General features: G+C 40.4%; 1 long non-coding RNA gene across 1 annotated transcript in view; it reads left to right on the plus strand.

Annotated features, from left to right (window-relative positions):
• The window catches only part of LOC138973380 (uncharacterized), a 14,466-nt gene extending 6,685 nt beyond the window's left edge, over window positions 1-7,781 (plus strand). The window contains exons 2-3 of the long non-coding RNA XR_011457998.1: window positions 6,859-7,203; window positions 7,731-7,781. This is a non-coding gene — a long non-coding RNA (uncharacterized lncRNA). The remainder of the gene's footprint in view (window positions 1-6,858; window positions 7,204-7,730) is intronic.
• Window positions 7,782-9,259: the final 1,478 nt, after the last annotated feature.

Raw genomic sequence — 9,259 nt, forward strand, 5'->3', positions numbered from 1 at the left:
GTCGGTTCAAAGCTGTTATGATTGTCTTGAAATTGAATTACTGTCTATAATAATGATTTTGTTGACCAGAATGTTGGGGAGAATAAAACATTTTTTGTTTATGTGGTAGCGAAGTCGGTTATCTTCTTTTTTTTAATGATTGTGTATCGGTAAAACTGTTTTGGACAAAATAGGTTGGTTAGAGCGAACGTTTGGGTTACTGGTAAATTTGAAAAGGCAGAAATCAATCAGTGTTTGGGAAATCAAGATATAAGGTGTAGTAAAAAGAAGATAAGTTCAGTGACTTTCATATTAATTGGGAAAATGTGTGTCCGAATTTTTACAAAAGATAAATTGTTGTACTTGAGTATTTATAAATTATGTTTGTCCTCGTTAATTGTGAAAAGGATGGTTGTTTATATAAAGTTGAAAGTCAAGATTGGATTTGTTTAGACTACGCGCGTGTGTGCATGTCCGGCCTTCATCGAAGATTGCTTGGCCAAAATTTCAATCAATTTGATTGAAAATTGAGGGTGTGACAGTGCCGCCTCAACTTTTACAAAAAGCCGGATATGACGTCATCAAAGACATTTATCGCAAAAAAGAAAAAAACGTCCGGGGATATCATTCCCAGGAACTCTCATGTCAAATTTCAGAATGATCGGTCCAGTAGTTTAATCTGAATCGCTCTACACACACACACACACACACACACACACACGCACACACATACACCACACCCTCGTCTCGACTACCCCCCTACGTTAAAACATTTAGTCAAAACTTGACTAAATGTAAAACGGAGACATGATGACGGAAGGAACAATAAGAAAGTGAATGAGCCAAGTAAACATTTATATCAATAACTGAGAGAGAGAGGGAAAGTAATGAAAAAATAGCATGGAAAAAGTGTGTGTGTATAGGCCGGATGCGATCAAGTACGTGAGTAGGTTTATGTGTGAGCATGGATGTGAGTATAGCTATGAGCGTGTAGGTATGAGAGTGTCAGTAATCAAAAGAAGAAACTGTAAACGCCATACAAATGTCAGTCTGCGAGTGAACGACTATTTTCCATTAACGGTGCAGTACACTTTAGACAGAGAGTGAGAGGTGAGAGGAGGGGAATAGAGAGAGGGAGAGAGGCATGGAGGGAGAGAGAGAGAGAGGGAGAGAGGCATGGAGGGAGAGAGAGAGAGGGTGAGCAAGAGGAGGCTGAGGGAGAGAGAGAGGGGGAGATATGGATGGGGTGGGGGGTGGGGGTGGGGAGAGAGAGAGGGGGGAAGGGAAGGAATAGAGAGGGAGGGCGCGAAGAGGAAGAGTGAGAGAGACAGAGGGGGGAGAGAGAGAACGTGTGAGAGAGAGAGAGAGAGAGAGAGAGAGAGAGAGAGAGAGAGAGAGAGAGAGAGAGAGAGAGAGAGAAGTAATTGTAAAATGAAAAAAGAATGTCCGGTAAAAAAACAATGTCCATTTTGCGTGTAACTGAAAAAACATATTGTATAACAAATTCCAAACAAGCACGCAGACGGAAGAGAAAGAAAGTTATCAAGAAAGAGAGAGAGTGCGAGTGGAAGGGTTATAAGTTTACAGTAGACGACTTCACAATAAAAATAAAAACATTTCCAAATAGTACCCGCTGATGGGACCCAAAAAAAGTCTGATCTCCTTAAAAAATAAAAATAAAAAATGGTTTCTGTGTGTCTGTCTGTGGCCGGGTATGATGACAAAACGGCTTCACTGACTGAGACGGGAATTGCAGGGTATGTTCTTTGCCACTCGAGTCGTGTCGAGACACGTTACGCCCAATATACGTACCCACTGAGACTGTTGTCAGGCCCTATTTTGTACCCAGAGGGCGAAAGCGGTGTGAATGTATGCGGGCTAAAATTGTATTACAGAAAAGAATTAGAAGCGTACTAAAAACAGATTAGTTTAGTTATGGTTGTGAATGTTTTCTGCACTAAGCAGTGTTTTTGTTTGAATTTTAGGCGTTTTGTTTCAGCACAATCACTCAAGAAAACTTGATTTGAACAAAAACGTGAATACGTTGGAGAGAAAAAATTGTAAAAACACTAAAGATACGCAGTCCATTGGTATGCTATTCACAAAAACAGATTTTTTAGACTCTCTTTAACTTTAGGGGAAACGTGCATAATGACAAGATGTATCGTGAAGAAGTACGAGAACAAAATAAAAGGGTACCCTTGTACTGATCAGTGTTTACGTGCCCCAGACTTTTCTATTTCTGACAGTCACGGGCCCCAGTCTTCCCTTGTTACGTGCCCCAGGCATTGAAACTTTTCTCTAACCTCCATTTTCATGTATTTTTTAGCTACTTTTACGTGACAGTAGTTGGAGGTTTTTGTATTTCAGTCAAGTAACGCAGGCTTGTTCTTTCTTCAAGTTGTTACAGTTAAACACATAAATTTCAGATGCACACTACGGTCACTCTGATCATGAGCTCTTTGACGATGTTATTAACCACGCTGTTAATGCCCATAGTGACAACGAACTTACAATACGTGTTCTCACACTAAATTCACAGACTGGGAAAAGATCGTACGTACAGAAAGATTTTAAAGTGTTCCCATCAATTCTTCAAAAGCATGTTAAAACTTTGATTGCGAAAGAAACCACACACAAAATTTGAAATCGTGTATGATGCTGCAAACAAAATAAAATTTCAAGCAATTTAAAAAAAAACACAAGAGAAAAAAAAAACACAAGAGAAAAAAATATCTAAGGTGTAGTAAAAAGAAGATAAGTTCAGTGACTTTCATATTAATTGGGAAAATGTGTGTCCGAAATTTTACAAAAGATAAATTGTTGTACTTGGGTATTTGTAAATTATGTTTGTCCTCGTTAATTGTGTATGTTTATATAAAGTTGAAAGTCAAGATTGGATTTGTTTAGCCTACGCGAGTGTGTGCATGTGTGTTAGACATAGACATAGACATAGAACACTGTATTATCTCAATTATGAGAAACTCGGGTGTGGTGAATCATAATAAACAACACAAAACGTAAGAACATAAATAAAATATCGAGGCACAAATACTCAGCTCATAATAGTGTGTGGTAGGGGGGGGATGGGGGGTGCGCACACACACACACACACACACACACATGTGCGCGCGTGCACGCAAACAAACGAATGAATACATAGACGCACAACTACACGCACGCACACACACACACACACACACACACACACACACACACACACACACACACAGACACACTCTCTCTCTCTCTCTCTCTCTCTCTCTCTCTTACACACACACACAAACACACACACACCCTTACATACACTCACACACACACACACACACACACACACACACACACACACACACACACACACACACACACACGCACGCACACTCTCACACGCACACTCACACAAACTCACACTCACACTCACACATCCACACAACGACGCCCATTTACATAGAAACACCCCCTCGTATAAGCGGGGATGAAAGAGTGGTGGCCAGTGACCCAGAACGAACAAAAGTCAAAGCTGGCTGGTTTGTATTCAGGGAAATTTGCACGAAATGCACGCACGAGATACGACTTTTCCTTCTATTTTCTCTTTTTGGGACTTTCATTTGCGTTAGCTCGGTTTGATATGAAAAACCGAAGAAAAGCCCTGCCATTTTGCACTGATAAATTTTGGAAGTAGCGTTTGTACTACTGGGTCTCGCTGTAGTACAATTACCCTCACTTACTTCCTAGTTTGCTTCCAAAGTAAGCTCTTTTTTCGTCCCATGCATGCGAAAGTGAGGATGTACTTCCGATGTCGCTCAAAACTTTGGAAGTAGTCGCAAACTACCCTCAGTTACTTCCTCGCTTTGTTTCGAAGTAAGCCCTTCTTCCGGCCCATGCATACGAAAGTGAACCAAGTACTTCCGATGTCACTCAAAACTTCGGGAGTTGTCGCGTACTTCCCCCATAAGCATACGGGTCCTGGCGGCTTTTGTGTAATTTTATGTACTGGCCTTCCTTTGAGAAGCCATAACAGTTCAAAAGGGCTTAGAGATAAGCTCTAAATTGCTCAGTCCTGTTTGAGTGGAGTTCGCCTCCAAAGGTGATTAACACGGTTACATTCGTCGACAAGGATGGGACTCGATATGGTCAGGAATGGCATTATGGCCACTGAATCATTTTCGTGCTGTTCCCATTCCACGAATCTGGGAGGGACCTAAGCTTGGCGGGTCCATTGTTCGGACACGGCGAAGTCGGCGTACGGCTCTAAGTACTTCTTCCCGGCGAAGCCGGCTACCCGGCGAAGCGGGTATTCATTCTAGTATAACATATTTATATGTTTTTAGAATCAGCAAATGATGGAGAATAAGATAAACGTAAATTTGGATCGTTTTATAAATTTTTATTTTTTTTTACAATTTTCAGATTTTTAATGACCAAAGTCATTAATTAATTTTTAAGCCACCAAGCTGAAATGCAATACCGAAGTCCGGGCTTCGTCGAAGATTACTTGACCAAAATTTCAACCAATTTGGTTGAAAAATGAGGGCGTGACAGTGCCGCCTCAACTTTCACGAAAAGCCGGATATGACGTCATCAAAGACATTTATCAAAAAAATGAAAAAAACGTTCGGGGATTTCATACCCAGGAACTCTCATGTCAAATTTCATAAAGATCGGTCCAGTAGTTTAGTCTGAATCGCTCTACACACACACACACACACACACACACACACACGCACACACGCACACACGCACACACGCACATACACCACGACCCTCGTTTCGATTCCCCCTCGATGTTAAAATATTTAGTCAAAACTTGACTAAATATAATGACCGAGACTTTCAGTACTTCCTTCGCGTGACGTCTAACCCTCTTACGTCATAATGTGACGTCAATGTAATGTGACGTCTTCAAATGTTAGAGTTTCTACCACAGACATACACACACACGCACGCACAAACACACACACACACACACGCACAAACGCACAGACAGACAAAGTTATGATCGCATAGGCTACACTTACGTGAGCCAAAAATGGAATATTTGTCAAAAAATAATATTCTTTCACCGCCATGTTTACAATTCAAACAAGGCTTACACATGTTCGTTTTTATATTTAGTCAAGTTTTGACTAAATATTTTAACATCGAGGGGGAATCGAAACGAGGGTCGTGGTGTATGTGCGTGCGTGCGTGCGTGTGTGTGTGTGTGTGTGTGTGTGTGTGTGTGTGTGTGTGTGTGTGTGTGTGTGTGTGTAGAGCGATTCAGACTAAACTACTGGACCGATCTTTATGAAATTTGACATGAGAGTTCCTGGGTATGAAATCCCCGAACGTTTTTTTCATTTTTTTCATAAATGTCTTTGATGACGTCATATCCGGCTTTTCGTGAAAGTTGAGGCGGCACTGTCACGCCCTCATTTTTCAACCAAATTGGTTCAAATTTTGGTCAAGTAATCTTCGACGAAGCCCGGGGTTCGGTATTGCATTTCAGCTTGGTGGCTTAAAAATTAATTAATGACTTTGGTCATTAAAAATCGGAAAATTGTAAAAAAAAAATAAAAATTTATAAAACGATCCAAATTTACGTTTATCTTATTCTCCATCATTTGCTGATTCCAAAAACATATAAATATGTTATATTCGGATTAAAAACAAGCTCTGAAAATTAAATATATAAAAATTATTATTAAAATTAAATTGTCCAAATCAATTTAAAAACACTTTCATCTTATTCCTTGTCGGTTCCTGATTCCAAATACATATAGATATGATATGTTTGGATTAAAAACACGCTCAGAAAGTTAAAACAAAGAGAGGTACAGAAAAGCGTGCTATCCTTCTTAGCGCAATTACTACCCCGCTCTTCTTGTCAATTTCACTGCCTTTGCCATGAGCGGTGGACTGACGATGCTACGAGTATACGGTCTTGCTGAAAAATGGCAGCTACTTGACTAAATATTGTATTTTCGCCTTACGCGACTTGTTTACATTTAGTCAAGTTTTGACTAAATGTTTTAACATAGAGGGGGAATCGAGACGAGGGTCGTGGTGTATGTGTGTGTGTGTGTGTGTGTCTGTCTGTCTGTCTGTCTGTCTGTGCGTGTGTGTGTGTGGAGCGATTCAGACTAAACTACTGGACCGATCTTTATGAAATTTTACATGAGAGTTCCTGGGAATGATATCCCCGGATATTTTTTTTTTTTCGATAAATGTCTTTGATGACGTCATATCCGGTTTTTTGTAAAAGTTGAGGCGGCACTGTCACACCCTCATTTTTCAATCAAATTGATTGAAATTTTGGCCAAGCAATCTTCGACAAAGGCCGGACTTCGGTATTGCATTTCAGCTTGGTGGCTTAAAAATTAATTAATGACTTTGGTCATTAAAAATCTAAAAATTGTAAAAAACAATTGTTTTTTATTAAAACGATCCAAATTTACGTTCATCTTATTCTTCATCATTTCCTGATTCTAAAAACATATAAATATGTTATATTTGGATTAAAAACAAGCTCTGAAAATTAAAAATATAAAAATTATGATCAAAATTAAATTTTCGAAATCAATTTAAAAATACTTTCATCTTATTCCTTGTCGGTTCCTGATTCCAAAAACATATAGATATGATATGTTTGGATTAAAAACACGCTCAGAAAGTTAAAACGAAGAGAGGTACAGAAAAGCGTGCTATCCTTCTCAGCGCAACTACTACCCCGCTCTTCTTGTCAATTTCACTGCCTTTGCCACGAGCGGTGGACTGACGATGCTACGAGTATACGGTCTTGCTGAAAAGTTGCATTGCGTTCAGTTTCATTCTGTGAGTTCGACAGCTTGACTAAATGTTGTATTTTCGCCTTACGCGACTTGTTTTAATTCTTTTCAGGACAAAATCTCGATCCTTGTTCTAACTTCACTGTCACAACCAGTGAGACAATCACCTTGCTGAGAATGTTCCAGCCGAACGATACGAACTCCAGGTGTAAATGCTTCATCACATCAACACCTCCGCAAAGTTTCAAGTTTGCACCTTCTATTACCTTTTCGTCTTCAAAAAACGAAGCACAGAAAAGTATTTTGAGAGTCTGGAGCACAGACAAAGACAAAATGTTTGAAGCGAAGGCGAATGAAAGTTATAGTTTTGAAGAGCTAGAAAATACGTCCAGAATAGTCATTCTCTTTAGCCAAGAAGATGCTCAGTTGGAAGTTAAACAGACTCTCGCCATTGATGGTAAGAAACAGTTGATCAGTTTCAGTAATGTGTACTCTTTATGTGTTTTCTGTCCTTATTATTTAGTCATTATTTTGAGAAGCGTTAGATTCCTGTTCTTATTTTGATGAAAACCCCTGTGTTCTTTGCTGTGTTTTATGTCATGAAATCTTTGATGACACTGTGTTTTGTGAGGCTGATAAGTTGTAAGTAATATGGAACACTCTTTTTTTACTTTGGTATCATCAGTGGAGATTTGACTCAGACATGTTAGTCACAACCCGAAAACGAAAGAAAATGGGTATACCATTTGTCACAGGAAACAAGACATTTGTGTTTTGGTTTGCTATATCTATGGGTGTTTATACAAAAACAAAAAACAAAAAACAAACTCTTGAACTGCTAGAAAGGGAAATCATCTCCCTGCAGCATAGAATAAACAGCTTGAATTTCTGAAATAAAGTGTTCAATCAGTAGACGCCCCCTCCCCCTCCCCCTCATACAAATCGAGAACTGTATTTTCCATCCCTTTGCTTCTTCTGTTTCAGCTGAACACACGTTCCAGCTTTCTTGTGGAGAAGGCAGAAGTCCCCCTGACCGTAAGTGCTGTGTTTCTCTCTGGCGTCATAATGATTATTTCAATCCAATCCCGCTTGAAGATACTTAATTCCTGCCCTTGTGGTCCATCTTGTAAATCAAATTAGATCCGTCCAGACTCATATTTTAGGGTATAAGATACCTTTTACTTGAACGCTAACATCGACAGCCTGGCTGCTTCATTTGAGAGAAAAAATGTTTGTTGATATAATCTTGCAATTGGAAAAAAAGTTATTTCCTAAAACCAAAATGTCAGCAAGCTATTCTCACTCTGCAGGCTATGTAATTGTCTCAAGTGTCAGCGACACACTATGCTCTCAACCGATGTGCAACCTTGGTTAATTCGTGGTTGTGCACACGAAGGCATGTACACCTGTAATTAATGCTGATAAAATTATACATTTTACAAAACATAGAAAGTAGATTCAGCTATCATAGAATAGGGGTCTTAGCAGTCAAATAAAAATACAGTATTGTGGTTCGGTTTTGTGTTCTCTGTCCTCGGCCCGCCAACATCTCTCTCTCTCTCTCTCTCTCTCTCTCTCTCTCTCTCTCTCGGGGGGGTCAAGGTCGACCACGAATGGCGCAGGAGGGAAACATTTTCACAGTGCAGACAAGATGGATATTTTTCAAGTTCAAAGTGGCTATATCAAAGTTTGAGTCTCCAGAACTATACAAGTGAAAGTCTAAAGTGATTGTGTGCAGAAATCTACTGAAAATGATCGAGGTAGGACTTTGGAGGGCCAGTATTGGTCGTTTTCATCTGGCTTGTGTGGCAAAACATTTCTTGAACCGGCTTTGTGCTCAGCCCGTGTATGGTGACAGTTCTGAAATCAGTGTCAGCGACGTGTGCATTACTTGGGGATGCCTTGTTTTTCTTGCGAACATCGTGTGCTGCTTCAAAGATGTTGCGGAAAGTGCTTTTAGTGCGCCATTCCCACCCCTGGGAACTGTGACTTATAATTCGTCAACAGTGACTGGCCATTTGTCAGTGCCAAGTGATGACCTTGTACACCTGTCACCGATGGCGGTGACCTTTCCGCACGCACAGCACGCGCCATCTTTGTGCCTGGCAGTGATTGCCTTCGCGATACGACGCTTGAGATTGAGCAATGACGTAGAGGAAAACCCTGGGCCTGCTGTCAGTGGCAGTAGCGAAAGTAGTGGTGGTGGTGCGGAGTCAACTGCAGTGGCAGATAGCATCAAACACTTAGAGCAGTCGTTGCAGCAGAAGCTGGATGTCGTTCTGGCAACCATGCAAACACAGGCGGACTTTCTCAAACGACAAGAAGACATGCTTAGAAAACAAGAGACATTGATGAAGAAATTTGGGGATGAGCAAGAGACAATGAAAAAGTCCCTCAAGAAGAACGAACAGTCGATCTCCAACCTCTCCTCACAACAAGACGATCTGTATCGTGTGGTGACTAGCCTCGAGGCAGAGGTTGACAGGCTGGAGGGGTTTTCCCGTCGCAACAAC

Source organism: Littorina saxatilis, linkage group LG8, assembly GCF_037325665.1.
Source record: "Littorina saxatilis isolate snail1 linkage group LG8, US_GU_Lsax_2.0, whole genome shotgun sequence".
NCBI lineage: Eukaryota > Metazoa > Mollusca > Gastropoda > Littorinimorpha > Littorinidae > Littorina > Littorina saxatilis.